At 42.3% G+C, this 9,156-nt stretch overlaps 2 pseudogenes; both read right to left on the reverse strand.

The window, feature by feature from the left end:
* Nucleotides 1-598: 598 nt before the first annotated feature.
* On the reverse strand, nt 599-6,012 carry LOC107671523 (interferon-induced very large GTPase 1-like; annotated as a pseudogene).
* The window catches only part of LOC107671516 (trichohyalin-like), a 5,269-nt pseudogene continuing 2,105 nt past the window's right edge, over nt 5,993-9,156 (reverse strand).

Here is a 9,156-nt window from a genome sequence, read left to right on the forward strand (position 1 = left end):
TGCGCTATCTGTCAGGCCCACTGAAGGCTCGTCAGTAGATCACACATGTGCTGAAGTGAACTAACCCTGGAACAGAAGCGGCTCCGGAGCAGGTTATCTTCAGAGAGCAAGTTGCTATGGTTACTTACATACCCTCAAAGTAACCTCCGATTTTGGAGCCGAAAGCTGAGGTTATCCGCTCGCTTATCCTCAAACATACGTAAGTATGTCACATAACCTGCTTTTTGGAATACCCCCCCAGGTGTCAAATTTTCCTACCAGAGTTTACTGCGCATGCGATAATTACTGTATTTGCATTACTGTAAGGGGTAGGTTTAGGGTTGGGGAAGGTGTAGACGTTGATCAACCATAAAGTTTGCGTCTGCAAGGGAAACTCCTACAAATGCATATTCAATAAGGTCAGGCGCAATAATAACTGTGTCCACGTAATTTGTCACTGCATGTCTTTAGTAAATCCTGACAGTACTGTTTTAACGCCAAAAGACGTTGCATTGGCGCAAGCTGTTAATAAATCTGGCCCTTAATTCCTATTGGTCAAAATTTCACATAAAATGATATCACTGTAAAAGGCCACAGGACAAGTTTGTTTTTAATATAAATTTACTGTCCTCACAGATGTGACATTATTTGTATGAAGTATTTTACACTGGATTTGGATATAAATCAGACTGACAGGTCTGAGACACTTGATTTCGTCATATATCATCAGTCATTAATATCTTTGCTCATTTGACTGATATCAGTATGTGGGACTGAATCTGGTCTTGAATCCTGGTCTGTATTTGATGAGATCTGATCGTCTTGAGCTGTAGTTGAGTCTGAATCTGAGAGGAGACGCAAGAGTCTCAGTCTTCATCTTCTCCATTACATGTATTTATCCAAACTCTCAATAGCGTCCTGTTTTGAGTATCTTCTCCATTCATCTGGTATCCTTCCACTCCCCTCAAATGTTTTACTGTAGTATTTCTCCAGATCTCTCTGGAATCTGCACACAAACCACTTCCAGTAGGGCAGTGTAAAGAGATCAGGGCTGATGCTCCAGTCTGCATAAACTACTCCTGCGCTTCTGTAATCTCTATATGGAAACCTCTGAGCTGATACACAAAATGTTCTATCACTTGCCACTAAACTTGTGCAAATATCAGCACAGAGATTCTGTGTAGAACTGTAATATGTGCCATTAATTCCTCTCACTCTGTGGAAAGCAACACTGTGATCTCCAGGATGGTTTTCTATGGTGTTGCTGCAGACGGCTTTACAGAACGGACACTGAACCCAACAGCACTGACAGAAGTCATCAATCAGAAGCTCATCTGCTCTGAACTTGAGGTCCAGTTTTTCATCAAATGACCTGTAGTTGAATCTCCTGCTGATCTCAGACATTAAATCAGTAAGTTCTTGTCTCATCACATCTTCTATCAGGTTGAAATCATCCACATCATCGTGTTTGACTCCACTGAGGTGTTTCTCAGAGAAGATCAGCTCATCTGAGAGCTGCTGTGTGAAACTCTTCAACCACAAACCAGCATCTCCTCTGTTCACTCGAGCATGTTCAGTAGATTGATGAGCTGCTCTCATGATCTTCTGCTGCAGGAGTTTAATGTTCCTCTTCATCTTGGGTAAAACACTGAGACTGAACCGATCACTGATGTACCGCCTGACTTCATCTCTGATTAAACACTTGAAGTGATCTCTGGTAGTTTTAATGTAGTTCATGTACTTGTCAAAATCCTCCTCTTCTGCCAGTGTCTTCAGGATGTGTTTCTCCAGATGTGATCTGTTTCTATTCAGTGATTCACAGTTTGATCTCATTTCATCCGTCAGATCTCTGGCAGTCTTCTTGTAGACGCTCTGCTCAATGGGCTCTTTCAGTTTCTGACAGATATTCTCACCAAAAAGAACAGCTGATGCAGATCCATGACAGTATTTCTGGAAAATACTATAGTACTCTTCTCTCTTCTTCTGAACATATATTACAGGATAATTGGCTTCTCTGAACAGTCTGTGTTGGTCAGTGATCATCTTGTTCGCTCTCTTACAGATGGACAGAACCAAATCCATGAAGAATTGATTCCTGAACACATATCTCACTGGTCCTTCCTCATGTTCTGTTACTCTCGCTCTGATGTAATCTGTGAGTTGTTGAATGCAGCTGGTGTTGTAGCCCATCTTTGAGATGTTTAATGACTGAATCATTCTGTCTGTCTGCTGAGCAACATCTGAGACTAATGATCTTATCTGTGCTTCATCTTCTGGAGACAGAGTTTGAACAAATCCAAATGTTTCTCTAGCTGTTCTGTAAGCATCCTTTGCAGCCCATTTAAGCCCACTTTGTTTGGACTTTATGAGAATAACATATTCAGAATAACTCTGCACAGTGAAAATATCCCTGCTCTCCCTCCAGTGATCAGCAGGAGCTCGTTCATAGACGTCACTTAGGATCTCTCTCACATCTCTCATTAAATCAATGTCTCTGATTGCAGGAGTCTCTCTGATGATCTTCTTCACACACTGATCCCAGAACAAATCAAACTCTTTCTTCAGTGTGTCTTTGTCATTTGCTTTGTCTTTGAGTTTTAAGGCGAGTTCCTTGCTCTTTTCATAGAGTGTTTTCATGATGTGTCCTCTGAGCATCAATCTTTCTTCAGCTCTCGCTGCTGCAGAACCTCATTTAATTTCCTCTTTGTTTCTCTCACAATGTTTTCCTGAATGTCTTTGATTTTGATTTCAAATGATGTTTTCCACTGAATCAGTATATCTGCATCTCTGTCTTTCTCAAAGAATTCAGACATTGATTTCTTCACTTCTTCACTTGCCTTCTTCAGTTCTCTCTGAAGATCAGTTTCTTTAACCTCATGAATCACATCATTTTCTATTCTGTTGTGTAGTTTGTTCTCAGTTTCCAGCATGGCACAGCGAAGACTCCAGGACCACTTCCTGTATTCAATCTCCAGTTTCCTGTAAGCTGAGATCTCCAGAGAGTTTCTGAAGCTGAAGACGAATCGTTCATTCAGTAAAGCCTCCCAGAGATGTTTAATATGATCTTTTAGATGAGTTAGCATCATTCCATGTGATTTTGAGGCATGAGACATAATAGTCATCTTGAGGTCTTGAATGTTCTCAGAGTATGTTGGGTTTGTTGGAGCCATCGGTGGGCTTCCCTCCCAGAGCTGAGCGAAATGCTTCACATCTTTCTGAACATCAAATCTAATCACATCACTGAAACATTCTGCATCATAGTCTTCCTCTTCAGCAGCGAGTTTTGTCATCTCATCCAGTTTCTCCTGCAGTCGTCTCCTTCCCTCCATGTTTCTCTCTCCAGCTGTGACGTCTGAAACGTTCTGATGCACAAACACACAGCTGGAAGACAGTCTGACCTTCTTCATCCTCATGAAGGCCTGAACAACAATCTGAAGAATGTCCTGCATCTCAGATGGGTTTTCTCCAAAGATGTTGATCAGTGTCAGATTTCCAATTCCAACAACAAATGTGGCCAGTTCATTGTCATGATATCTTGATGATCTTCCAGACAGTTCTAGAGCACGAAGACCCTCAGTATCAACAACCAGAATATAGTCAAACCTCAGCTGTGTTTTCATCTCGTCTGAGACTCTGATCAGCTGCATGAAAGCTCCTCTGGTTGTTCTGCCAGCACTGACGGCAGACTGAAGTCCAAACATGGCGTTCAGCATGGTGGATTTCCCAGAGCTCTGGATCCCTAACACTGACAGCACAAAGACTCTCTGGTCTCCTGGTCTCTGTTTGAGTTGATCTAGAACAGCAGAGATCCAGACCACAGGAACATGAGCAGCATCTCCATCCATCAGCTCCAGAGGAGATCCAGAGATCATCATCTCTGCTGCAATACTCGGGAGAGAAGAGAAGTGAACCTGCAGGTTTTTCTTGTTCTTCTTCAGAGTTAAACACGATTCATAGATCTGACCGATCTCCCTCATGATGTGCTCCACACCAAAGACTGCAGCTTGAAGATCCTCGGATATTCTCTCAAGCTCAGATTGTGCAGCTCTGAGTTGTTCAGGTTCAATAACATGCCATTTCAGTTGTAAGACTGTTGACCACTTTTCATCATATTTGTGATGTAGAGCAGAAAGATCAGCTGATGTATGTTCATCCAGGAGGATTCTGAGCCATTTAAGAAAAAACATCTTTATGGCAGCTTCTGAGTTCATTTCTTTAATAAAGAGCTTCATAAACTCACTGATGTCAGATTCATGCTGCTGTTCACGTATTTTCTTCATCTCGGTTTGTTTTCTACCGATGTACATTTCTGTCTCATCTCCTCGAGGTCGATGTAGTTCTTTGTTCTTCTGACTCCACTGATGCCACAGTTTGCCCTGATGAGGCAGAAACCATTCTTTGATTTCTGTCAGATCTTCTTCAGTAAACTCATCATCTGCTGTGCTGCTGCTCTTCCTCTCCTGCAGTCTTCATCTTCTTCCTCATCTACTCTGACGTCTGAGAGTTTGGACACATCTTCAAGTCTGAAAGTGTGAGATGAATCTGAGAGACAAGCATTTATAGCTCTTCTGAGTTCTTCAGACACATCTGACTGATTTCTGTCTCTCAAACCAATCTTGTATTTTCCTTTCTTCATCTCAATTACAGAAGATTCATCCTCAGTAAAAAGACTAATGAGTGGCTTTGAGTCCTCGTAGAGTTCTTGAACTTTTATCATACTTCTGTCATTCTTCTGAAGTCGTGGCAGAAGAAACACATTGACTGAGCTCATGTCAGTGAGGATCTGCAGCTGTTTCTCGTGGTCTCCTGCATCACCGTGTAGATTACAGAACGCTACACACTCACTGAATTGATCTGTGTTTCTCCCAGATGGACAGAACCAGGAGATCTCCACCACTCCGTCCATCAGGACTCTGGTTATGCTGCTGCCTGGACAGTTTCTGTGGAAGAACGTGTTGTGTCTCTCATTAATCAGACAGTTCATCAGCTGAGACTTGGAGGAAGACACAGAGCCAAACCTGAAGAAGAACACCATTGGAGTTTGTGCTCTGTAGATCGGCTGGTTTGACTGATGATCTCATTGCTGGTGTTTCTGATCTTCCAGATCTTGTGGATTTGTCTGAATGTCCAGAGAGGAAACTCAATCTGTCGTGTGTCTGGATCAGGAACAAGCAGAGGCAGAGCGTACTGACACTGGGACAGTTTAGTGACCATCAGCTGCTTCAGGAAAACATCAGCACGATGAAACACAGCCATCTGGACATCCATCGGGTGCATTCGTTCAGACTGACTGGTTTCTTCATTAGATAAAGACATCGCATTAAAAATATCAAACTCATCTTCTGAGGAGTCACTGTCTCTTTGTTGCATGTGATCATTGGTCACTTTAGTTTTAACATATCTTGCTCTGTAGTCCATCATCAGTAGTTTCTGTAGGAAAGTCTGAACCAGCTCTTCTTCAGCACAAGACTCATGAGACTGTAATGAATGTGCAGTTATCTGAAGAACATCTGCAGCTCTCAGTCTGTTGAGGTGTTTGTCTTCAAGATGAAGTCTGTGAAATACATTCTGTATTTTTTCTGCTGGTTCAATGTCCCTGTTTTCTCCCTGTGTAAAAAAACAATAATACAAAAAGTTAAAACAATAGTACAATTATTATTATAATCATCACAAGCAATAATTCATTTCGGTTATTTACCTGCAGTGAAGGATCAGTTTCAGAGCAGATCTTCTTCTTCTCCTCTTCCTCTCTCCACTGCACTCGTCTTCTCTTCAGCTCTTCTTCATGCTGTTCTTCAACAGTCTTCTGTTGATCTTCTCTCATGTTTCTTTCTTCTTTCAGTCTCTTCTCCGAATCCTCTAGCTGTTCTTGTTTCTCTCTTTCTATTCTCTCTTTCTGACTATTCCCTCCATTTCACTCTTCAGTCTCTGAATCTGTTCATCCCAAACTCTCTGTTCTTTCTCTCTTCTTTTCTCCTCCTCTTCTTTCTGTTTCTCCCGTTCCTTTCGTTCTCTCTTCATCTCCTCTTTCATCTCTCTCTCTTTCTCCTTAATTTGTGTTTTATATCTCTCTTCTCTCATTAAACGCTTCTTCTCTTCTCTTTCTCTTTCTCATGATGTTGTCTTTCATTCTCTATTCTGTTCATCAGTCTGTCTGTTTCTGTGTCGTATCTGATCTGAAGATTTACTTTTTCTTTCTTTACAGTCTCTATTTCTTTCCTCATTTCCTTTATTTCATTTTTGTACTCCTCTTTTACACTTTTCATCTCGTCTCTCATCTGCTCCTCCTGTTCCTTCATTTCTCTTTTATATCGTTCTTCTCTCTCTCCGAGTTCCTCTTCGCTTCTCTTTGTCACTTTGTCCTGATTCTGTCGTTCTTCCTCCATCATCATCTTCATTCTCTCTTTCTCTTCTTCATGTTTCTTCATCAGTTCTTCTCTTTCTCTGTTCAGTTTCTCCATCAGGATCTTCGTCTTGTTTTCTTCTTCATGTTTAGATCGAAGATCTTCTCTCTCTTTCATTAATGTTTTATATTCTTCTTCTCTTTTCTTCCTGTCATTCTCTTGTTCTGTAATTTCTCTTTTCAGTTCCTCTTCTCTTCTCTCTCTCTCTTTGTCCTGATTCTGTCGTTCCTCCTCCAACATCTTCTTTCTCTCGTCCTCTTGTTTAAGTCTCTGATTATATTCATCCTGCATTTCTTGTTCTTTCTTTATCCTTCTCTCCTCCTCTTTTTCTCTTCTTTGTCTTTCCTGTTGTTGTTTCTCCCATTCCTCTCGTTCTCTCTTCATCTCCTCTTTCATCTTTCTCTCTTGTTCCTCTCTTTCTTTAATGTCTCTTTTATACCGTTCTTCTCAATAAATTCTTCTTCTCTTCTCTTTCTCTCTTTGTCATGATGTTCCTCCATCTTCATCTTCATTCTGTCTTTCTCTTCTTCTAGTTTCTTCATCTCTTCTTCTCTTTCTCTGACTCTCTCCATCAGTATGTTCTTCTGTTGTTCTTGTATTTCTCTCTCCATCTCTCTGAAGATCTTACATGAGTAGTAACTCCCTCCGTTCTCTTTCACCATGTTGTCTATCTTCTGCAGTAGATCAGTCACCTGTGTTCGGTCTCTAGTCTCTTTATTATTGAACACATGGAATCTGTTTCCACATGATGACAGACTGTGTTTCTTCATTTAGTTCTGCCGTCTGATGCTCTGAATTCTGCTTTATGAGGATCATGATGTGTTTGTTGATTCTTGGGCTGAAGATCCTCTGGATCTTCTCCGTTTCTGCTTTGTCTTCATTATTGAGTGGAGCATCAGGAATGATGAGGATGAAAACATGAACTCCAGGATGACAGAGAGACACACAGCGGAGAGTCTGACGCATCACTTCCTCCTCTGAGAGACGGATCAGAGCTGGAAGCTCTATTACACGAAGCTCCACATCTGATCTTCTGTCTTGTCTGCTGCAGGATTAGATCTGATGTGAAGGATTTCAATGTCCCGTCACTCCCACACACAACCAGATTCAGCTTTTTACTCTGAAACTGAGAACAGAAGAAAATAAAAACGTTAATGTACCTATATAAACATCAAATTTCATCACACAATATCATCCATTGTGAAATACTGTGAACCTTCGGCACAATCCAGACGCAGTCCATCATTCATCTTCACAATGTCCTCAAACATCTGCAGAAGATCATCAGGAGAGCTGCTCCTCTGAAGACTGAAGTGTCTGTTTGCACATTTCTGAATGATTTTCTGTAGGATGTCACTGGTTTCATTGGTCTCTTGTGTTGTGAGCACCATGGTGTGTTGATAAACCTGCTCAGAGAAAGGGAGCAGCACCTTCTCCACACGCTCCTGATCTTCTGCTGAACACGGCTCATGTCTGAGGAGCAGCACGATCACATGAGGTCCTGGATCAGACAGATGCACACACTCTCTCACTGTCTGTGTGATCTGATGATCTGAGATGTTTGTCTGGAGCAGCTGAGGACTGCTGATGACCATCACGTGTCTGTCCTTCAGTCTTCCTCCGACTCTCTCTACAACATCTGGAGGAGCTTCACTGTCAAATGCTGCTCGTCCTAATATGAAGTTTCCCACCAGACTGTTTTCTGACACGCTCGAACCCAGAACAACAATCCTCACTGCAAAGAGTCAAATCAGACATTCAGTGTCCACAGTTCTCACATCATACAGCAACACATGTGATATGTAACATGTTATGATGCCAGGATCTTGACCTTAATCCAACATCACAGATCAAAATAACCAGAATCCAGCAGCAGAAGATACTTTTAATCACTTGTGTTTTGATGGGAATAAATTGCCCATAATTTCGACACATAACTTAATGTATTTATGTAGATAAAGACTTACTCTGAGGAGGTTGTTCTTTGCTCCATCTTCTCCTACGAGGAGGATTGTGGACGACAATCACTGTATGAAACAAAAAACCTTCATAACCCAACAGAAAACATCTTTGAACAAAATATTAAAACAACCAAATGTCTCTGTTACATATGTAACCCTCGTTCCCTGAAGGAGGGAACGGAGACGTCACGTCGTGACCGACGAATTGGAATCTCGCTTCGAGAGACCAATCTACTTCGAGTGTAAACTAAACGAGCCAATGGACATTGGCATGCGATGATTGCATCCAGCTGCCGCTGATCACAGCATGAGCATAAAAAGGTAGCAGGTGCAACGCATACCAGCTTTTCGCTTCGGAGCCGAGCCGGTAACCCGGCCGCTCAGTGGTGGTACAGCAGCCGTGGTGACGGGACGTGACGTCTTTGTTCCCTCCTTCAGGGAACGAGGGTTACATACTTAACCGAGACGTTCCCTTTCAGTCAGTCACTATGATTCACGTCGTGACCGACGAATTGGGATCCCTACCAAAGTGCCATGGATGCTGCCCCTTCCAGTGTCCTGTGGAAGCCATTGATTATAACCCTCTTGGAAATTGCAGAAGTCTGCTGGGGAAACACGGGCTCTGAGGCTATACCGTGGACTTTACACATATGGGATCCACTTAGGTCTCTACATATGGAACCCAGCCCTCTACCGGTTCTCACGGATTCATCAAGGGCCTGCCAAGGGGATGGAGGAGCTTGACAGGGTCTACAGTACGGACTCTCTGGAGCGGTTTTAGCAAGCCGACACTAAACTGGGGCCTCTCAGTT

The sequence above is a fragment of the Sinocyclocheilus anshuiensis genome, unplaced genomic scaffold (assembly GCF_001515605.1).
Source record: "Sinocyclocheilus anshuiensis isolate Anshui unplaced genomic scaffold, SAMN03320099.WGS_v1.1 scaffold4498, whole genome shotgun sequence".
NCBI lineage: Eukaryota > Metazoa > Chordata > Actinopteri > Cypriniformes > Cyprinidae > Sinocyclocheilus > Sinocyclocheilus anshuiensis.